Source organism: Leptonychotes weddellii, chromosome X (genome assembly GCF_054177405.1).
Source record: "Leptonychotes weddellii isolate Sample4059 chromosome X, ASM5417740v2, whole genome shotgun sequence".
Lineage (NCBI taxonomy): Eukaryota > Metazoa > Chordata > Mammalia > Carnivora > Phocidae > Leptonychotes > Leptonychotes weddellii.
In genome coordinates this window covers 20,198,912-20,208,117 of record NC_138385.1, presented here as the reverse complement: position 1 = coordinate 20,208,117, position 9,206 = coordinate 20,198,912, and positions in this window count along the sequence as shown.

Below are 9,206 nucleotides of genomic sequence, written 5' to 3'. Positions count from 1 at the left end.
ACCCTTGCATCCTGGGGACAAATCCCACTTGGTCGTGGTGGATGATCCTTTTAACGTATTGTTGGATCCTATTAGCCAGGATTTTCTCAAGGATTTTGGAATCCATATTCATCAGGGATATTGGTCTGAAATTCTTTTTCATGGGGTCTTTGCATGGCTTGGGGATCAAGGGAAGCCTGGACTCATACAATGAGTCTGGAAGCTTTCCTTCTGTTTCTATTTTTTGAAATAGCTTCAGTAGAATAGGTATTATTTCTTCTTTAAATGTTTGGTAGAATTCCCCAGGGTATCCAACAGACCCTGGACTCTTGTTTTTTGGGAGGTTTTGATCACTGCTTCAATCTCATTACTGGTTATTGACCTATTCAGGTTGTCAATTTCTTCCTGTTTCAGGCTTGGCAGTTTATAGGTTTCCAGGAAGGCATCCATTTCATCCACGTTGCTCAATTTTTTGGCATATACTTGTCAATAATAATTTCTAATAATTGTTTCTATTTCCTTGGTGTTAGTCGTGATCTCTCCCGTTTCATTCATAATTTTATTAACTTGGGTCCTTTCTCTTTTCTTTTGGATACGTCTGGCCAGTGGTTTATTGATCTTATTCTTTCAAAGAACCAGCTTCTAGTTTCGTTGATCTGATCGACTGTGTTTCTGGTTTCGAATTCATTGATCTCTCCTCTAATCTTAATTATTTCTCTTCTAATGAGTGGCTTAGGCATTGTTTGTTGCTTTTCCTCCAGTTCTTTAATGTATAAAGTTAGTTGGTGAATTCGGGATTTTTCTTTTTTTTTTTGAGTGAGGCTTGGATGGCTATGTATTTCCCCCTTAGGACCACCTTTGCAGTATCCCATAGGTTTTGGACTGATGTGTTTTCATTCTCATTGGTTTCCATGAATTGTTTAATTTCTTCTTTGATTTCCTGGTTGACCCAAACATTCTTGAGCAGAGTGGTCTTTAGCTTCCAAGTGTTTTAATCTCTGCCAATTTTTTTCTTGTGATTGAGTTCCAGTTTTAAAAAATTATGGTCTGAGAATGTGCAGGGAATAATCTCAATCTTTTGGTATTGGTTGACACCTGATATGTGACCCAGTATGTGGTTTATTCTGGACAACGTTCCATGTGCACTCAAGAAGAATGAGTATTCTCTTGTTTTAGGGTGGAATGTTCTGTAAATATCTATGAGGTCCATCTGGTCCAGTGTGTCATTCAAAGCTCTTGTTTCTTTGTTGATTTTCTGCTTAGACGATCTGTCTATTCCTGAGAGTGGAGTATTGAGGTCTCCTACAATTAATGTATTATTATCAATAGGACTCTTTGTTTTGGTTAACAGTTGGCTTATATAGTTGGCTGCTCCCATGTTGAGGTCGTAGGTATTTACCATTGTTAGATCTTCTTGTTGGATAGACCTTTTAAAAATGATATAGTGTCCTTCTGTGTCTTTATAGTTTTTATCTTAACATCTAATTTGTCTGATATAAGAATTGCTACCCCGGCTTTCTTTAAGGTCTCTTGGCCTGAAGGTAGATCTCCATCCCTTCACTTTCAGTCTGGATGTATCTTTAGGCTCAAAATGAGTCTCTTGTAGACAGCATATGGATGGGTCCTGTCTTTTTATCCAATCTACAACCCTGTTCTGTTTTATGGGAGCATTTAGGCCATTCACCTTGAGAGTGATTATTGGAAGATATGAATTAATTGTCATTATGGTACCTGTGAAGACCTTGTTTTTATAGATTGTCATTGTAAATTTCTGTTGTATATCACTCTTGGGGTCTTTCTCCTTTTATAGAACCCCCCTAATTATTTCTTGCAGTTCCGCCTGGTGGTCACATAGTCTTTCAATTTCTGCCGGTCTTCAAAGCTCTGCATCTCTCCATCCATTCTAAATGACAGCTTTTCTGGATAAAGTATTCTTGGCTGCATGTTCTTCTCATTTAGTACCCTGAGTATGTCTTGCCAGGCCATTCTGGCTTGCCAGGTCTTGGTGGATAAGTCTGATGTTATTCTGATTTTCCTCCCTCTGTTCATAAGGAATCTCTTCCCCCAACTGCTTTTAAGATGGTTTCCTTGGTTCTAAGATTTGCGAGTTTTACTTTTACATGCCGGGGCATTGGCCTGTTTTCCTTGATCTTGGGCAGGGTCCTCTCTGCCTCTAGGACACGAATGTTTGTTTCATTCCCAAGATTAGGAAAGTTCTCAGCTACAATTTGCTCAAATATATCTTCTAGTCATCTCTCTCTCTCCACCCCCTCAGGGATTCCAATAATTCTTACATTGGAACGTTTCATGGTGTCACTTATTTCTCTGATTCTGTTTTCATGGATTCTGAGTTGTTTTTCCCTGGCCTCCTCTTTTCCCTTTTTATCTACTCAATGGTTTTCCAGGTCATGAATTCATTCTTCTGCCTCGCTTACCCTAGCTGTTAGATTATCTAGATTGGATTGGATCTCATTGATAACATTTTTAAGTTTTGTCAGTTCAGCTTTCATTTCTGCCCTTAGAGACTCTTTGTTACCATCAATTGACTTCTCCATTGTATCTATTCTCTTCACAACTGCTACCCTGAATTCCATTTCTGACATCTTGTTTATATCTGTATCCATTTTTAAATCTGTATCAGAAGTCACAATCTCTGAGTTTTTCTATTTTGGTGGTTCTTCCTCATAGTCATTCTGTTGAGTGGTGGTTGAGGGAATGTACAGAGTCCAAATTATTGACCAGAACCCAAGCAAGATGCACCTGTATTCCTGGGACCTTAGGGTTGTTGTCGTCTTGTTCTCCCAGCCTGTCTTCTGGGGGAGGGACCTGCTGCACTGTTACTCAGGCAACCCTGTTTGGGCAGAGTTGCCCTGCCCCCTGTGGCAGGGGATGGGCTCAGTGAAAACCGGTTTTTTGGGGCTTTTGTTTTCTGGTGGCTTTCTCTGCTGGATTTCCGCGTCTCTTCTGAGAGTCAGAGCAGAAGAAATCGTTTCCAACCCTCTGCCTCAGAGCAGAGAGATCACAGTCTGTTCTTCAGTGAGCTCTTCAGGCCACATTATCTCCGTTTCTGTCCGTGCTGCTATAAACTGCAGTGTCCTGGGTTGTGCACCCCTCAGCATGGCTCCCAGTCCTCATCTTTAGGTCAGGATGTGGGGGTTTGTCTCTGCCCTTTGTGCTTCCAAAACTGCCAGCTGCCTCCAGTTTGCTGATGGGGCCCTGCAGCTCTAGGTTTCGGTCTGTGGGGCTTCCCTAAAGTCCTTTTCCTGCCGCTACAGGTCTGTAAGTCTGTGCCGTGTCCCAAGCATGGAAGGCTTTTGCTCACTGGCAGTGCAGGATCCCCACAGCTCCCTCCGTCTTCCATTTATCTTCCAATATCTGCCCGCAGAATCATGGTTCTCTGCTTCATACCTCGAAACCAATCGCCTGTGATATTCTGTTTGTAGAGATCCAGATATATCATTTTACATCTCAGAGTGATTTCATGGGTGTTCAGAATGGTCTGGTAGATAACCAGCTCAATTCCAGGGAGTGGTTGGAATAGGGTCCCCCTACTCCTCCACTATCTTTTCCCCCTCTCCTCACATTGAGTTTTTAATCATCTTTCTATAGTGTTAGACACTTCATGTTTCTGATTTTATTATTATTTAATAGCTTTGAAGCCACAGGGTTTTTAAATTTGAAATCTTTAATTTAGAATTGATTCCAGAAGTCACAAACTCAAAACCTTAGGGCTACAAGAATATGTAGTATATAAATGAGTGAACCAGGTTATGTGTAAGATCCAATAGAGATCATTGGAAATTGGTAAACTGAAACACACATGTCTGTTTGATGGTGGAATTTACTACCCAGCTCTGGTCAATTTTTGCCATTCGGGCATGAGAGCTCAGTGTTTTCAGATCTTTTTTTTTTTTAAGATTTTATTTTCTTATTTGACAGAGAGACAGCAAAAGAGGAAACACAAGCAGGAGGAGAGGGAAAGGGAGGAGCAGGCTCCCCGCTGAGCAGGGAGCCCAAAGTGAGGCTCAATCCCAGGACCCTGGCATCGTGACCTGAGCCAAAGTCAGCCGTTTAACCAACTGAGCTACCCAGGCGTGCCAAGATCTTATTTTTCAAGGGAACCCTATAATCTGTTTTTTTTTTTTTATGAGAAATCCTTAATTTAAATTGTTAGCAAAGGGTGCCCGATTTGCTCAGTTGCTTAAGTGTCTGACTCTTGATCTCAGCTCAAGTCTTGATTTCAGTGTCGTGAGTTCAAGCCCAAAGTTGGGCTCTGTGTTGGGCATGGAGTCTACTTAAAAAATAAAATATGGGGGAGCCTGGGTGGCTCAGTTGGTTAAACATCTGACTCTTGGTTTTCAGCTCAGGTTATGATCTTAGGGTCATGAGATTGAGCCCCACGTTGGGTTTCATGGTCAGTGTAGAGTCTGCTGGAGATTCTCTCTCCCCCTGTCCCTCACCCCAACTCTCTCTTTCTCTCCCTAAAATAAATAAGTTTTTAAAAATAAATTAAAAAATTAAATAAAATCTGGAGGAGTTAAGATGGTGGAGAAGTAGGGGACACTGGTCTTTCCTTGTCCCTCAAACACGACTGTATTGAGGTCAGATCCCTTGGAACACCCAGGAAATCAATCTGCGGACTGGTAGAAGGATCTGCACAGTTGGTGGGAAACAGCATAGTAGGTGCAAGGACATGGAAGTGAATTCGGGAAGAGACAAAATTGCTGTGCTACAGAGGTAAGGAGACCCTTTTTGTGGGGAGAGAAAAGGGAGAGAAAGAGGGGGTGTTGAGAGAGTGCAGCATTGGGTTCACATAAGAAACCTCTGAGACTACAGACTGGGGAGACAGGGCAACTGAGTGTTGCAGGTCTTTTGCAAACAGTCAGTACAGCTCAAACTCTGAGGTTTTAGAAGTACACAACTTTCACTGGAGTGGAGCTGTAGCATGTGTTCCTGGGGAAAAGGAAGGCTCTGGCCCAGGTGCACACAGAGTGGTGTAAGGATCTCCTGGGTCACCTTGGAAGAGATTGTTCCTCTTCCTGTAGTACATTTTGAAGAGGGGATATTGCCTCTCCAAGGACAAAAGACCCTGCAGGCACCAGCAAATGCCCTTTCATTGGTAGGGGCAAAAGCATGTGCAGAGGGTGGATAACCTGGTTGCTTCTTTTCATGGTGCCACACCATGGATTCTGTGCATCACACCACCATGGGACTATTTTCTGGGGCAAAGGGCACTCTTCAGAGTGCAGAGAGGCTCCAATCTGGAGGAGGGAGCAGATCTGAACTTCTGGCTCCTTTAAGATCTGGAGTTTTGAATCCCAGCTGTTTGTCAAAGATAAAACACAGGAGATTTGGAGTTTTGAATCCCAGCTGCACCAAAGATAAAATGCAGGAAAGCTGTGGTCCTGGGCATGCTGATTTCCCTTGCTTTTCTGTGAGGGCTTCCTGAATAGCTAGGGGTGTGAGATCCCCTGTCTGGGGACAAGAGAGTGGGGTGGTAACATTTTACCCTCGCTACCAATAAGGTTGAAATTCAGAGAGCAACACAGTGGCCCCAGTGAAAGTGGGAACTGTTTACGTCAAACTCTGCCCTCCTGTGCTTGGCAAGTGTTTTTTTAACCTGGGCAGGAGTGACTCTGAGCCAGCAAATTGGGCCTCTCCCTTGGAAGAGCAACACAGGCAGTATGTCATATGCATCACATCTACTGATCATATATTGTTTCAAAGTGTCCCCTTCAGTTCTGCTGGAAATAAGACCAGGCTGTATTTTTTTAAAATTCTTTTTCTTTTTCTTTGGAATCAGGTTTATAGGTTTTTTTGTTTGTTTGTTTGGTTGTGTTATTATTTCTTTTCTTTCTCTCTTTCTCTCTCTTTCTCTCTTTTTTTTTTTGCGGGTGGGAGGATCAGGCTTCTTCTTTTTTTCTTTTTCTTTTTTTTCCCTTTTTCTTTGGAATCAGGCTTATAGTTTTGTTGATTGTCTTTTTTTTTTCCATTCCTTTTCCTTTTCTTTCTCTCTTTTTTTTTTTAGGCAGGCTTTTTTTAAATTTCTTTTCCAAGCTTTTTTCAACAAACAATAAAAGCACACCTAAATGAAGGTCCAAACATTCCCCGCTGCAAACAAGTAGGAACTCTGCAGAAGACTGACCAGTGGGAAAGAACAGCCAATATGAAACAGCATAGTGCACACAGTACACACTAGAAACACTTCCTGAAGTGCCAGGCCCTGGACAGTGTATGACCTCTATTTAATATAGCATTAGTCTGAAACTCAGAAAATATAAAAAGTTTTCATAACACACAAAAGATAGAAACAGCCAAAATGACAAGATGGAGGAATTCTCTCCAAAAGAAAGGTCAGGAAGATATCATAGCCAGAGATTTGCTGAAAACAGATATAAGCAATGTATCTGAAAAAGAATTCAGATCAACAGTCATAAGACTGCTAGCTGGACTTGATAAAAAGCATAGAAGTCACCAGAGAAACCTGTGCTGCAGAGATAAAAGACCTAAAAATTATTCAGGCTGAAGTAAAAAATGCTATAACTGAGATGCAAAACCAACTGGGTATAATCACAATGAGGATTGAAGAAACAGAAGAGAGAACAGGTGATATAGAATTAAAATTATGGAAAATAAGCTGAAAAGAAGAGGGAAAGAAACTATTAGATCATGAAAGTAGACTTAGGGAATTCAGCAATTCCATAAAGCAAAATAATATCTGTATCATAGGAGTCCCAGAATATGAAGAGTGGGAAAAAGGGGCAGAAAGTTTATTTGAACAAATTATAGCTGAGAACTTCCCTAGTCTGGAGAAGGAAACAAGCACTCAAGTGCAAGACACACAGAGAACTCCCCTCAAAATCAACAAAAACAGGTCAACACTACAACATACCATAGTGAAATTTGCAAAATACAAGATAAAGAGAGAATTCTGAAAGCAGCTAGGGAAAAAAGTCCTTAACTTACAAGGGTAGACACATAAGGTCAGCAGCAGACCTGTCCATAGAGACCTGGCATGCCAGAAAGGACTGGCATGTTATATTCAATGTGCTAAATGGGGAAAAATATGCAGCCAAGAATACTTTATCCAACAAGGCTGTCATTCGGAATAAGAGAGATAAAGAGTTTCCAAGACAAACAAAAACTAAAGGAGTTAATGAACTCTAAACCAGCTCTGCAAGAAATTTTGAAGGGGACCCTTGGAGTGGGAAAGAGAGACCAAAAGTAACAAAGACTGGAAAGGAACAGAGACAATCTAAGATAGTGGAGAACCATTTATCATGCTAATGGACATCAAAAGAAAGTTGGCATAGCCACATATAAAACTATATTTTAAACCAAGGACTGTAATAAGAGATGAAGAAGGACACTATATCATAATAAAGGGGTACATAAAATAAGAAAATCTAACAATTGTAAATATTTATGCCCCTAACGTGGGAACAACCAAACATACAAATCAATTAATAACAAACATGAAGAAACTCTTTGCTAATGCTATAATAATAGTTAGGGACTTCAACTCCCCACTCACAGCAATAGACCAAGCATCGCAACAAGATCAACAAGGAAAAAAGGGCTATAAATGACTCACCGGACCAGATGGACTTAACAGATATATTCAGAGTATTTCACCCTAAAGCAGTAGAATACATATTCTTTTTGAATGCACATGGAACATTCTCCAGAATAGATCACATACTGGGTCACAAAGCAGGCCTCAACTGGTACAAAAAGACTAAAATTATAGCATACATATTTGCAGGACACAATGCTATGAAACTTGAAGTTAACCAAAAGAAAAAATTTGGAAAGACTACAAATAAATGGAGGTTAGAGAACATCCCACTAAAAAATGAATGGGTCAACCAGGAAATTAAAGAAGAATTAAAAAAGAAACACACTGAAGCAAAGGAAAATTAAAACATTATAGTCCAAAACTTTTGGGATGCAGCAAAGGCAGTCCTAAGAAGGAAGTACATAGCAATACAGGTCTTCCTAAAGAAGTAAGAAAAGTCTCAAATACACAACCTAATCTTACACCTAAAGGGGCTGGAAAAAGAACATCAAATAAAGCCTAACACCAGCAGAAGAAGGGAAATAATAAAGATTAGAGCAGAAATAAATGATATAGAAATTGAAAAAAAAAACAACAGTAGAACAGATTAAGGAAACTAAGAGCTGTTTCTTTGAAAGAATTAACAAGATCGATAAACCCTTAGCCAGACCTATCAAAAAGAAAAGAGAAAGGACCCACATAAATAAAAAAGAAGATAAATCACAACCAACTCCGCAGAAATACAGTTATAAGAGAATATTATATGCAATTATATGCCAACAAATTGGGCAATCTGGAAGAAATGGATCAATTCCTAGAAACATATAAACTACCAAAATTGAAACAGGAAGAGGTAGAAAACTTGAACAGACCCATAACCAGCAAAGAAATTGAATCAATAATAAAAAAATATCCCCAAAATCACCAGTCCAGGGCTGGATAGCCTCCCAAGGGGATTCTACCAAACATTTAAAGAAGAATTAATACCTGTTCTGAAACTGTTCCAAAAAATAGAAATGGAAAGAAAACTTCCAAACTCATTCTATGAGGCCAGCATTATCTTGATCCCAAAACCAGACAAAGACCCCACTAAAAAGGAGAATTACAAACCAATATCCCTGATGAAGATGGATGCAAAAATTCTCAAGAAGATACTAGCTAATCAGATCCAACAGTACATTAAAAGGATTATTCACCCTGATCAAATGGTATTTATTCCTAAGCTCCTAGGGTGGTTCAACATCTGTGTATCAATCAAGGTGATATACCATATTAATAAAAGAAAGGATAAGAACCATATGATCCTCTCAATGGATGCAGAAAAAGCATTTAACACAATACAGCATCCTTTCTTGATAAAAACGCTCAAGAAAGTAGGTATAAATGGAACATACCTCAACATCATAAAGGCCATATATGAAAGACCACAGCTAATATCATCCTCAATGTGGAAAAACTGAGAGATTTCTGCTAAGGTCAGGAACATGACAGGGATGTCCACTCTCACCACTTTTGTTCAACATAGTACTGGAAGTCATAGCCTCAGCAATCAGACAACAAAAAGAAATAAAAGGCATCCAAATTGGCAAGGAAGAAGTCATACTTTCACTCTTCGCAGACAATAGGATACTCTATGTAGAAAAAAAGAAGATTTTATCAAGAAATTGCT